Below are 10,347 nucleotides of genomic sequence, written 5' to 3' on the forward strand. Positions count from 1 at the left end.
AAAAAATATAAGCGATTGTGATATCGGCCGCAAGCGAAGGCGGCAATATTCATCAAAAGGAACAATTTATAGGAAACGTCAGGTTGTCTCCCCGTCAGTACATACTTGTACACCCAGGACACCGCAAAAACAACCGTTATGTCCCCCCCCTCCCCTCGGCTATGAGGGGACCTTCTGTGCACAGCGCCATCAGGAAGCCCACGAGCACCAGCAATGGGCTTAACAGCAGCAGCAGCGGTGCCATCACTGCCAGCTGCACCACCACCACGCCTACCCCCCCCAGGAGCGTCACAAACCCTACCACCTGACGACATTGGTTTGTGCTTCTACAGGTGCTGCATCATCCCCCACGGCTTCTCCTCCACTTGCTCCTACGCTTCATCTGCTCCCATTTCCCACAATGCTCAGTTGTGGCAAGAATCTCTACTCTACAGCCGGCCCCCTTAGAAATATAACTCTACTGGTAATTAATTGGAGCGAAGCCAATGGCGCGAATTCTTAACACTCTCTCTCTCTCTCTCTCTCTCTCTCTCTCTCTCTCTCTCTCTCTCTCTCTTTGGACCATAAAGGACACTTAGATATGAAATCCTTGAACATTATAATTTACAAAACCCTCTATTCGCTCTAACAAAAACTTAACACTATCAATCTTCATCCTTCTATGGACCAAGAAGCCACCACTATGTCGCAACCATGATCAAGTCCGGAGTCATTTTTGGCTCAATGTCAAACGCCGTGTGAATGCCATTGGAAAACTGCAAAGACCAGTAGAAAACCTTGCATACTTTTTCCAGAACCGGTGTGCTTATCTCCGGAAGCTTGACTTCCCCAACCTCCGTCTCCTTGAAGCCTCCGGCAAAGTTGAGCATGCTTTTGAGGGTGTTCGAGACGACGGCAGCCTTGCGATCAATGACGAACTCGAACCACAAGCGTGATAGTGTCCTCCTTTCGCATGGCTATGGCAAAGAAGAAGGCAAGCCCTGCACGAGAGAGAGAGAGAGAGAGAGAGAGAGAGAGAGAGAGAGAGAGAGAGAGAGAGAGAGAGAGGGGACAAGGGGCGTGTGTGTGTGTGTGTGTGTGTGTACCTCGAGAGGACATATCTTTTTCAAAGTGGATGAGAATGAACATGAAGGTCCCCTCTCTCTCTCTCTCTAAAAAAACTGAACTCTCTCAAAGAGAGCGCGCCTCTTTGAGAGAGTCATTATATATATATATATATATATATAGAGAGAGAGAGAGAGAGAGAGAGAGAGAGAGAGAGAGAGAGAGAGAGAGAGAGAGATCCTTCCATCTCTACCTTGCTAGCTGCCATGGCCGCGTTCTAGGGTAAATATGCAACTGAGCTTATTGCGACTACCAATTACATTGCGACCTGGCAAGGGAGCCGTTGGTGGAGGTACTTAAAGAGGGTGGATTAGTCCTCGGCATCAAGGTAGATAAGGGCACTGTCGACCTTGCAGGCATGCGCTGTCGGTGAGACAACCACTCAGGGATTGGACGGCCTTGCCCAATGCTGGAGCCCGATTTGCGAAGTGGAGAGCTGTGCTCAAGATTGGTCGAACTGAGCCGTCTCCTCTTGCCATACTTGAGAATGCAAATGGGTTGGCTCGCTATGCCGTGCAAGCACTTCAAAGGACGGTTCCTCCTGCTGTTCCTGGTGTCATGTTCCTGTCGGGCGGTCAAAGTGAGGAAGAAGCAACTTTGAATTTGAATGCCATGAATGAGCTGGATACCAAGAAGCCATGGACACTTTCTTTCTCATTTGGATGAGCATTAATGCAAGCCAGCACTTTGAAGACTTGGGCTCGAAAGAAGGAAAACATTCCTACAACACAAGCTGCTTTGCTTTCCTGATGCAAGGCCAACTCTGAGGCGGTTGTACTTGGAAAATATGTTGGAGATGCTGCTAAGGGCGTTGGCACTGATGAATCGCTTCATGTTGCCAACTACAAGTATTAGCTCTCATATTCTTAAGCTATTGAGTTTTGATTGCAATGATGTTTCATGTTCTGTAATAATGTTTAGGTGTGGGGGTGGCTGCAGAATGAAGCAAATGGGCTATTTTTATGAGGTTTATGTAACGGGCATCTTTATCATGATTTAATTTAGCTACCGTTTATTCCTAGTAAAGAGAGAGAGAGAGAGGGCAATGCAGGGTCGCGAAATCAGAAGCAAAAGCAACAGAAAGAAAGGAGAGGAAACCAGCAGAGATGCCGCCCGAATTGGATCCCTCGTAGATAGTGGAAGGGACGACATCAACCTTGGCTTGATGATTTTGGACAGTGAGCTTGACGATAACGCGCAGGCCCTTCCAGTTCTTGGTAATCTCCTTGGCGATGTCTTCTTTTATAACCTTCTTGGGCGACAGACCCAGAGTCCCAACCTTGGGTGCCAATGAAGAGGCAGCTCCAACCTCCCCTCCTGTTAAACGGACAAAAACCACCTCCTCATATTCTTGTTGCCCTTGCTTTATCAGCATTGCATCTTCATCGTGGGGCCAAAACATGCATCACTGAGCTTCATGTCTACTGTTTGCTGGAGTTTACAGGTGGCTCCCTCAATGGTGACGTTGAAATGGAGCACGACTAGAAGTAGGAGAGCAATTAGCGCCGCTACCCTTGTGATCAAAGCCCTCAAGGAGCCCGAGTGCAATAAGAAGAAGATGAATGCATTGCTGCAATTGCTGCTCCTTGCAAGTTTGAAATAGTAGCTAAAGGTGCTATAATCCCTGCTCAAGAACGAGTGTTGTTGTGGTGGGCTCCTATGAACACGACCTCTAAATACATCTAGACTTTCTCATGATTAATGCTAAGAGCCTTGTTAATCCGCTCTGAGTTTCATGCAACAATTATCTCTCTAATCTCGAAGAGGGCAAGCTTTGACAGTCAGATTCCTCCCCATTTAATGCATAATTAATACCACAATGATGAAGTCCACTGACAGAAACAGCAAAGATGCCACCATTTGCATTTATGACATTGTTTTACAGCAGATGCTCCTCATGATTGCTGACTACTCGCGTAATTGCATTGTCAGAATTCCTCCTATTAATTTGACCATGCAAGCCGCTGCAGCACTTGATTGCCTTTTTCTTCTTCTTCTGCTTGCCCCTCAATCCTAGCATTGGCAACAGGGTTTTCCTCCATGCTAGTGTGCCCCATGAGCTCTTAGCTGGTTTTTGACCTGCAGACTCCTCTTCCTTCTCCTTATACATTTAAGAACATCAAGCACAATGGAAACATTTCTCTCGATGATGTGATCGAGATTGCCCATGTGCAGCATCCCCATTCAATGGCAAAGGAGCTTGCTTGTACAGTAAAGGAAATTCTCGATACTGCATTTGTGTGGGTTTCTCTGTGGATGGCAAGGATCCCAAGTATTTGAAAATAGAGATTGATGATGGGGATGTTGAGGTTCTAGAGAATTAGCTTAATTAATCTTAGGTAGGTGTCTCTCTGGAATGTAGTGTTGCTAAAGTAAGTTTTACTTTGTGGTATAACTGTTGCTGGGTTTTTCTCGCAAATCATTTTTGGAAAAATGTCAGCTTGTTATACTTCTAATGAGTGTATGCTCGGTGTGTCAAAGAGAGAGAGAGAGAGAGAGAGAGAGAGAGAGAGAGAGAGAGAGAGAGAGAGAGAGAGAGAGAGAGAGAGAATTGGCTCACATGCTTCAAACAGTGTTTGGGAAAAATAAATTCCACAAACATCCATAGAGGAAATTTCTCAAAATAACAGCATTTTCTAGAATTAAACTCTATTTTCTTGAATTTGTAAATTGGATTTTATCCTTCTTTCCCTCCCTTGAATTGGTTGTTTTGAGTTTTCAATCGGCTCTTAGCACTATATTTTAGTGGACTTGAAATCTAAAAATTGAAAGAGATGCAGACTTTTTCAATAAGTTTTGTGTATGTGTGTGTATGTGTGTGTGTGTGTGTGTGTGTGTGTGAGAGAGAGAGAGAGAGAGAGAGAGAGAGAGAGACAGAGAGAGAGAGAGAGAGAGAGAGAGAGAGAGAGAGAGAGAGAGAGAGAGAAGATACTACAAGGTAGTTTGGTTGTGCTCACACATTGGCTTGGTTTTCATGACGACTAAAAATTAAGTGGGAGAATACGCAAGGTGAAGTGAAACAGAGGAAAGATAAGTCAAAGATCAAAGTAGTCCTAGTCATCTTTGGTCCCTAAAACTTTTTCTTGGAGATTCTCCAAGCTCAACATTTTGTTGTAAAAATGCTTTGTATATGATGAAAATAGTCGGTGATAGTCATATTATTTCTCTTCTTTTTTTTTAATGTGAGAGAGAGAGAGAGATTTAAGCATCTTCTATTACTTATTAGCGCTCTTCCTAGTGGACATACATGGTAGCTCTTGGTTTGGCAAGTCTCTATCATCTGCAAAAAATACGATGTCAATATGATGCAACCCTTTTCCTCATCGAACTAGCAAGATTTTCTTACCACCTTGTCTTGAGCAGGCACAAGCTCAAAAGAGATTGAAATTTGCGGCAAACAAATTCTGACCTTCTAAACATTTGCTAGATTTTTCCAAACAATAATCCAAAATGGAAAGGAGTCGCATCTTCCCATCTTTGTGAACTAAGGTGTTCAATTGATCTATAGTTAAGTTTCCAAAAGAATATATTTTTGCTAGCAATGGTGACATGTATAAGGACAACTAGATTTGTATAATCATGATTGGGGAGCAATGGTGGTGCCATTTATTGTTTGGGTTTCGAGAAATCTCTCTCTCTCTCTCTCTCTCTCTCTCTCTCTCTCTCTCTCTCTCTCTCTCTCTCTCTTTGATATCTCTTTTTAGAAAAGAAGTATGTGTGTGTGTGTGTGTGTGTGTGTGTGTGTGTGTGTGTGTGTGTGAGAAACTCACTTGATAACTTTGCTCAATTTTGAACCTGCTCAGATAAGTTCGCTCGATGTTTGGTAGAACTCATGAAAAAGAAGTCTGTAATCATCAATGAAAGAAGGCTGCAAATGGTGAAGGTAGACCTTTGCATTCTTCTAATACCAATGTTGGAAAACAGTAAGCTACAGATCATCTAGAAGATCATGTTCAAATAAGTCCTTAATAACCTTTCCTTCTAGACTCAAACCATACTCCTCATGTAATTCTTTTGCAGTATAGTAGAATTTATTGAGTATTGGGTACTCATCCATTCTGTTTTTCCCTAAAATATAGCAAGAGGACACAATTAGACATGCCACAACAATATCAAATGTATAAATTAATTAACATGCAACCATATTCATGCAACCAACATGCAGATAATGTCTTACAATAACTTAATTAACATGCAACCAAACCAAATGGTGCATTGACAACCATGTAAAGTAATAGTACTTACCCCTCTTATTTGTTATGGATATGTTCACTTGTGAAACAAAGAGTTTTCTCATGCTCTCTGTCATCTCTAATTGATCAATGTTCTGCCTCTCTTTGGGGGATGTAGTACCACTATCGCTGTGATGATCATTCTTGCTGATAAGAGTTTTGAATGAACTCCCCTTCATCCTAGACTACTTCTCTTCAGAAGCTTTGGGTGTGGCTATAGGTGCACATTTGCGGGCTAGTGTCCTCATGTTGGCAGAGTGCAATGGAGGAAGGAAAGGTCACAAGGGGAGCTATGGCAAAGGTGTTTGTGAACAACCTGTAGAGTGCTCCAGAGCATTGTAGGGAGAGAGAGAGTTCAAATTAGTCCCAAACGTGTAACCACGATCACGTACTATACCTTGCTAAACCATGATTGTACTCAATCTTATAATCTTTGAATTTATACCTTTTAAAATATAACCTTTAAAAAGTTCAAATGCAAGTTACCTCCTCCAAGAACCCTACAACTACTAAAGTGGAAAACAGCCAAATGGGTATAGTTTTTCTACCACCAAACCTTGCTTTCAGCCATTTGAGAACCTTGGACCATGACATGGCACAACATTGTACCAAGCATGGTACCCAAGGACTGACCAAGTCCAATGGCAGCCTCCATTTCTATTGTAGTTGTAAGAGATCCTACACCCACTATACCTACTAACTTAGTTGATTTTGTAAAATTTTCTCAAACTATTGATTGATATATTGCAAATAATATTTGTATCATACTTGAGAGAGTGGCCAAGCTCACATAGAATCTCAATGGTGAGGGAAACCTTAGAAAGATTATCAAGGTATTTGAATATGTTGATAGATAGCTTTTGGCATGTACAAAGTAGTGTGTATATGCAAGGTCATATGTACACAAAGATGTCAATACATGAGATTGAGAGCTTTGCAAAGTGGTTTTCAAGTTTTAAAGAAGATGCGACGTGTATAAATTGTAAATAGTCATGCTTGCATGCCGACAGTTAGAAACACGTACATGCATGGAAAGGGTTCCGCCACATTAGATATGGTTCCAAGTGTCTTCTTTTGGTTATAGGGATTTTTTTGAGATTTCTAGAATTTAAATAATGCAAGTGGGAGATGTGGTCACCCTCGTCTCGCCCGAGAAGTTTGGTACATGCAGTAACTGTCTACTTGTAGTGCCTGATCTGCGGTGATGCGTGCACCACCCTAGAAGTGGTCAAAAATGGAATGTGGGGATGTGGAAAATTACTTTGGGTATCAAGGATTAAGAGTTTAAAAAATGGTGAATTTTGGAGTTCGTTTGGGGTTTTTCCCACAAAAAATGGCCATCGGGGGTCAAAACTGGGTCGAAAAAGGTCAAAAAATGGTGTGAAAATGCTTCAAATTTCCATATCACTCACGGTTCCGTGAGTGGTCAAGCTGAGGAAAAATTTTGAATCCAATACTCAACCCTTTCACTTGTCTGTGTGTGGGAGTAAGCAAGGTTCCTATAGGTGGTCTAGTGCAATCCCGTCGCGTTCGCATCTTGTTTTCGAGTGTGTGTAGGAGTGAATGAGAGCTTTGTCTCTTCAATTTTGCACTTGGGAGAGTCTATGGAAGTTCTAAGGTTTCCATGGATGTGTGAGTGCAAGGAATTGAGGGAAGAAGGTGTGGCTTTCTACAAGACTATGTGACACTGTATTGGTGCCATTAGGGTTGGCGCTACTCCAAAGAGTCCAACAGAGTGGAGTTTGGTGAAGGCTTTGCAATGGTTTGAGAGATGAATTTTTTGGCTGGATTTTTTGAGTTTTTGATGTTTTTTCTAGTTTGTTTTGGTCACCATCAAGTGTGATGTCAAGTGTTGATCAACTCGACTCATTTTATAGTATCTGCGGGTAGGCAAGGTCTTGTAGGTCGAGGTGTTTGGAATTTGAATTAATCTTGTGGGTAGTATTTTCATTGAGATTTTGAGTGGTGGTGAGTGAGGTGAGAAAATTTAGTAAATACCTTTGAATTAATCTTGTGGGTAGTATTTTCATTGAGCTTTTGAGTGGTGGTGAGTGAGGTGAGAAAATTTAGTAAATACCCTGTGTTGTGTTGAGGTGTATAGGTGTGTGAGTGTGCGCACGACGTCTTTTGCCCCATCATCCTTTGGCAATCCTGTTGGGGAACGGAAATTTGCTGGTTGTGCACCTAGGTGAAGCGGTGTTGCTGTGAAGCTTGAGCTTCATTGATGAAAAGTGGTGGTTTGGTTGAGGTTCAAAACATCAACTTTTGTGGAGTTACTCATGCAAGGGAGAAGCGACTTTGAAGGAATGGCATATAGTTGGCCAATGTTCACAAGAAAGGAGGATGTGAAGGTCTGGATTACTGACTTTGAGTGGCATACGCTTGGAATACCATAGCGGTGAATTTGGGAATTTCCTCATTCCCACTTCAAACAAGAGATTAATATTTGACCACATGATCAAAACTTAGACAAAGTTTTGAGAGAATGGCTTGGAAGATCTTTTCAAGTACTACCTTGTGGAAGTCTTTGGTCTTCATTAACAAATTGAGATTTATCCATATGGCCAAATCTTCAAGACATTGGTGTTGGCGGATACGCCGCGACGTACGTCAGCACAGTGAGAACTCACCTAGCAAGATTTTTCAGCTAAGGACGAAGCTCAACCCGCAGGCGCGTGGAAGCAATCATAGGGTGTCAACCTACGCTCGACCAACTATTGACTACTTCCTATAGAGGTCTCTACCCAATGTCTAGGCTACAGCCTTCAAGAGTACACAAGAGGAGATTTCCTACAATGCTTTCGAGAGCCAAATACCCATCAAACGTTCTTAAAACACTAAAAAACTTGAGGGAAATCCTATTAACACCAATAGGTCGCTCTAGTCCCTAAAGTCCAAGAACCAAAACTCCAACCCCAAACACACGGTACAAAATCACGTAGGATGTCTGGTCAAAATTTACAGGTAAACATTTTTGAAAACTAAAGTGCCTAATGTGTAGCTCTACTCATTGCGAACGCGTGGATATGCTGAAATGCAAAAACAGACAATGTATGCTCACCGAATCACTAGATATAGCTCGTGGGTAGATCTCGCGAAGCCGGGCCGTACACTTGCAATGTAGGTGTTCGCGCATAGCTCTCTTCGGGGGCAGCAAGCTGCACTTCTCTACACTCGATTCCGACCACCAGTGCGCACGTAGCGTCAAGAAAAAAACTCTCACTCTCTCTCGTACACAGAGTACGCTCAACTCACATAGACAAAAACTTATAAAAATGACAAAAGGTCTTTTGCATTAAGGTCAAAAATGGTATAAATATCTTACAATCTCAAACCCTAATGTTCCAATTTAACCATTTACTCAGTCTAAATGTCAAAAATGGGATACAATTTGGAAGCTTCTGCAAGCCCCACTATTTACAAAGGTGAAATGACGGTTTCTTCTCAATTAAGGAATAATTACAAAGAAAATTAGTATTCCGCGGGGTAATCATCCTCCTTTGAGTGTGTTCAGCCGCTAACACTACTTGTTGGCGGATACGCCGCGATGGATGTCAGCACAGCAAGAACTAACCTAACAAGATTTGTCAGCTAAGGACGAAGCTCGACCCGCAGGCGTGTGGAAGCAAGCATAGGGTGTCAACCTACACTCGACCGACTATTGACTACTTCCTAAAGAGGTCTCTACCTATTGTCTAAGCTACAGCCTTGAAGAGTACACAAGAGGAGATTTCCTACAACGCTTTCGAGAGCCAAATACCCATCAAACGTTCTCAAAACACTATGGAACTTGAGGGAAATCCTATTAACACCAATAGGTCGCTCTCCCTAAATTCCAAGAACCAAAACTCCAACCTCAAACACCCAGTGCAAAATCACGTAGGATGTTTGGTCAAAATTTACAGGTAGACGTTTTTGAAAACTAAAGTGCCTAATGTGTAGCTCTACTCATTGCAAACACGTGGATATGTTGAAATGCAAAAACAGACAACGTATGCTCACTTAATCATGAGATATAGCTCATGGTCGATCTCGCGAAGCCGGGTCGTACACCTGCAATGGTAGGTGTTGGCGTGTAGCTTTCTTCGGGAGCAACATGCTGCAGTTCTCCGCACTCGATTTCAACCACCAGTGCATGCGTAGCGTCAAGGTAAGAACTCTCACTCTCTCTCGTACATAGAGTACGCTCAACTCACACAGACAAAAACTTATAAAAATGACAAAAGGTCTTTTGCATTAAGGTTAAAAGTGGCATAAATACCTTACAATCTCAAACCCTAATGTTCCAATTTAACCATTTACTCAGTCTAAATGTCAAAAATGGGATACAATTTGGAAGCTTCTGCAAGTCCCACTATTTACAAAGGTGAAATGACGGTTTCTTCTCAATTAAGGAATAATTACAAAGGAAATTAGTATCCCGCCAGGCAATCATCCTCCTTTGAGTGTGTTCAGCTGCTAACACTCCCCCCCTCTTAGATCATGTCATCCCCAACATGACAATAAAGCTGCTTCTTCAATGGATACTTTTGTGCATCTTCAAAAGAGACTCATACTGTGCTTGATGGGCCAGTAATGTAGGGCCAAATATATATGTATCAATGGTGAAGAAACCGGTGTAGAAGGCTTCTTCAAAGGTCTGGAGATGGTACGAGGGCAAAAAAATTATTCGCTGGTAGAGGGCATGTATCACACCTCATGGGAAGGCTGAACAGGCAGTTCATATGCACATCTATATGTGTCTTGGAAGAAGAATATGTTGTCTATTGCCTGTCCAGGTTTAAAGATCTCAAAAACTGTGAGAAGGGTTTTACATATTTTCCTGAGCATAATGCAAAATAGGTCAAGCGAGCCAGTGAACAATTTAATGGCGCCCGTTAGGGTTTTCACCATGTATTTCTCACTCATTCTCTCGCCTGTCTTCAAGCCTGGCAGCTTTGGGTAGTTGAGCCATGTGGGGTGGCTTTTCTTCAGCAGCTCTTGTTCTTTCCAGGTTCGCATCCTTGGTAGA

General features: G+C 42.5%; 2 pseudogenes; one reads left to right on the forward strand and one right to left on the reverse strand.

The window, feature by feature from the left end:
- Nucleotides 1–680: 680 nt before the first annotated feature.
- Nucleotides 681–954, reverse strand: LOC147429083 (uncharacterized; annotated as a pseudogene).
- A 356-nt stretch (nucleotides 955–1,310) lies between these two features.
- On the forward strand, nucleotides 1,311–1,959 carry LOC147429084 (fructose-bisphosphate aldolase, cytoplasmic isozyme-like; annotated as a pseudogene).
- The last annotated feature ends 8,388 nt before the right edge of the window (nucleotides 1,960–10,347 follow it).

Source organism: Adiantum capillus-veneris, chromosome 22 (genome assembly GCF_014529385.1).
Source record: "Adiantum capillus-veneris isolate H3 chromosome 22, ASM1452938v2, whole genome shotgun sequence".
Taxonomy (NCBI): Eukaryota; Viridiplantae; Streptophyta; class Polypodiopsida; order Polypodiales; family Pteridaceae; genus Adiantum; species Adiantum capillus-veneris.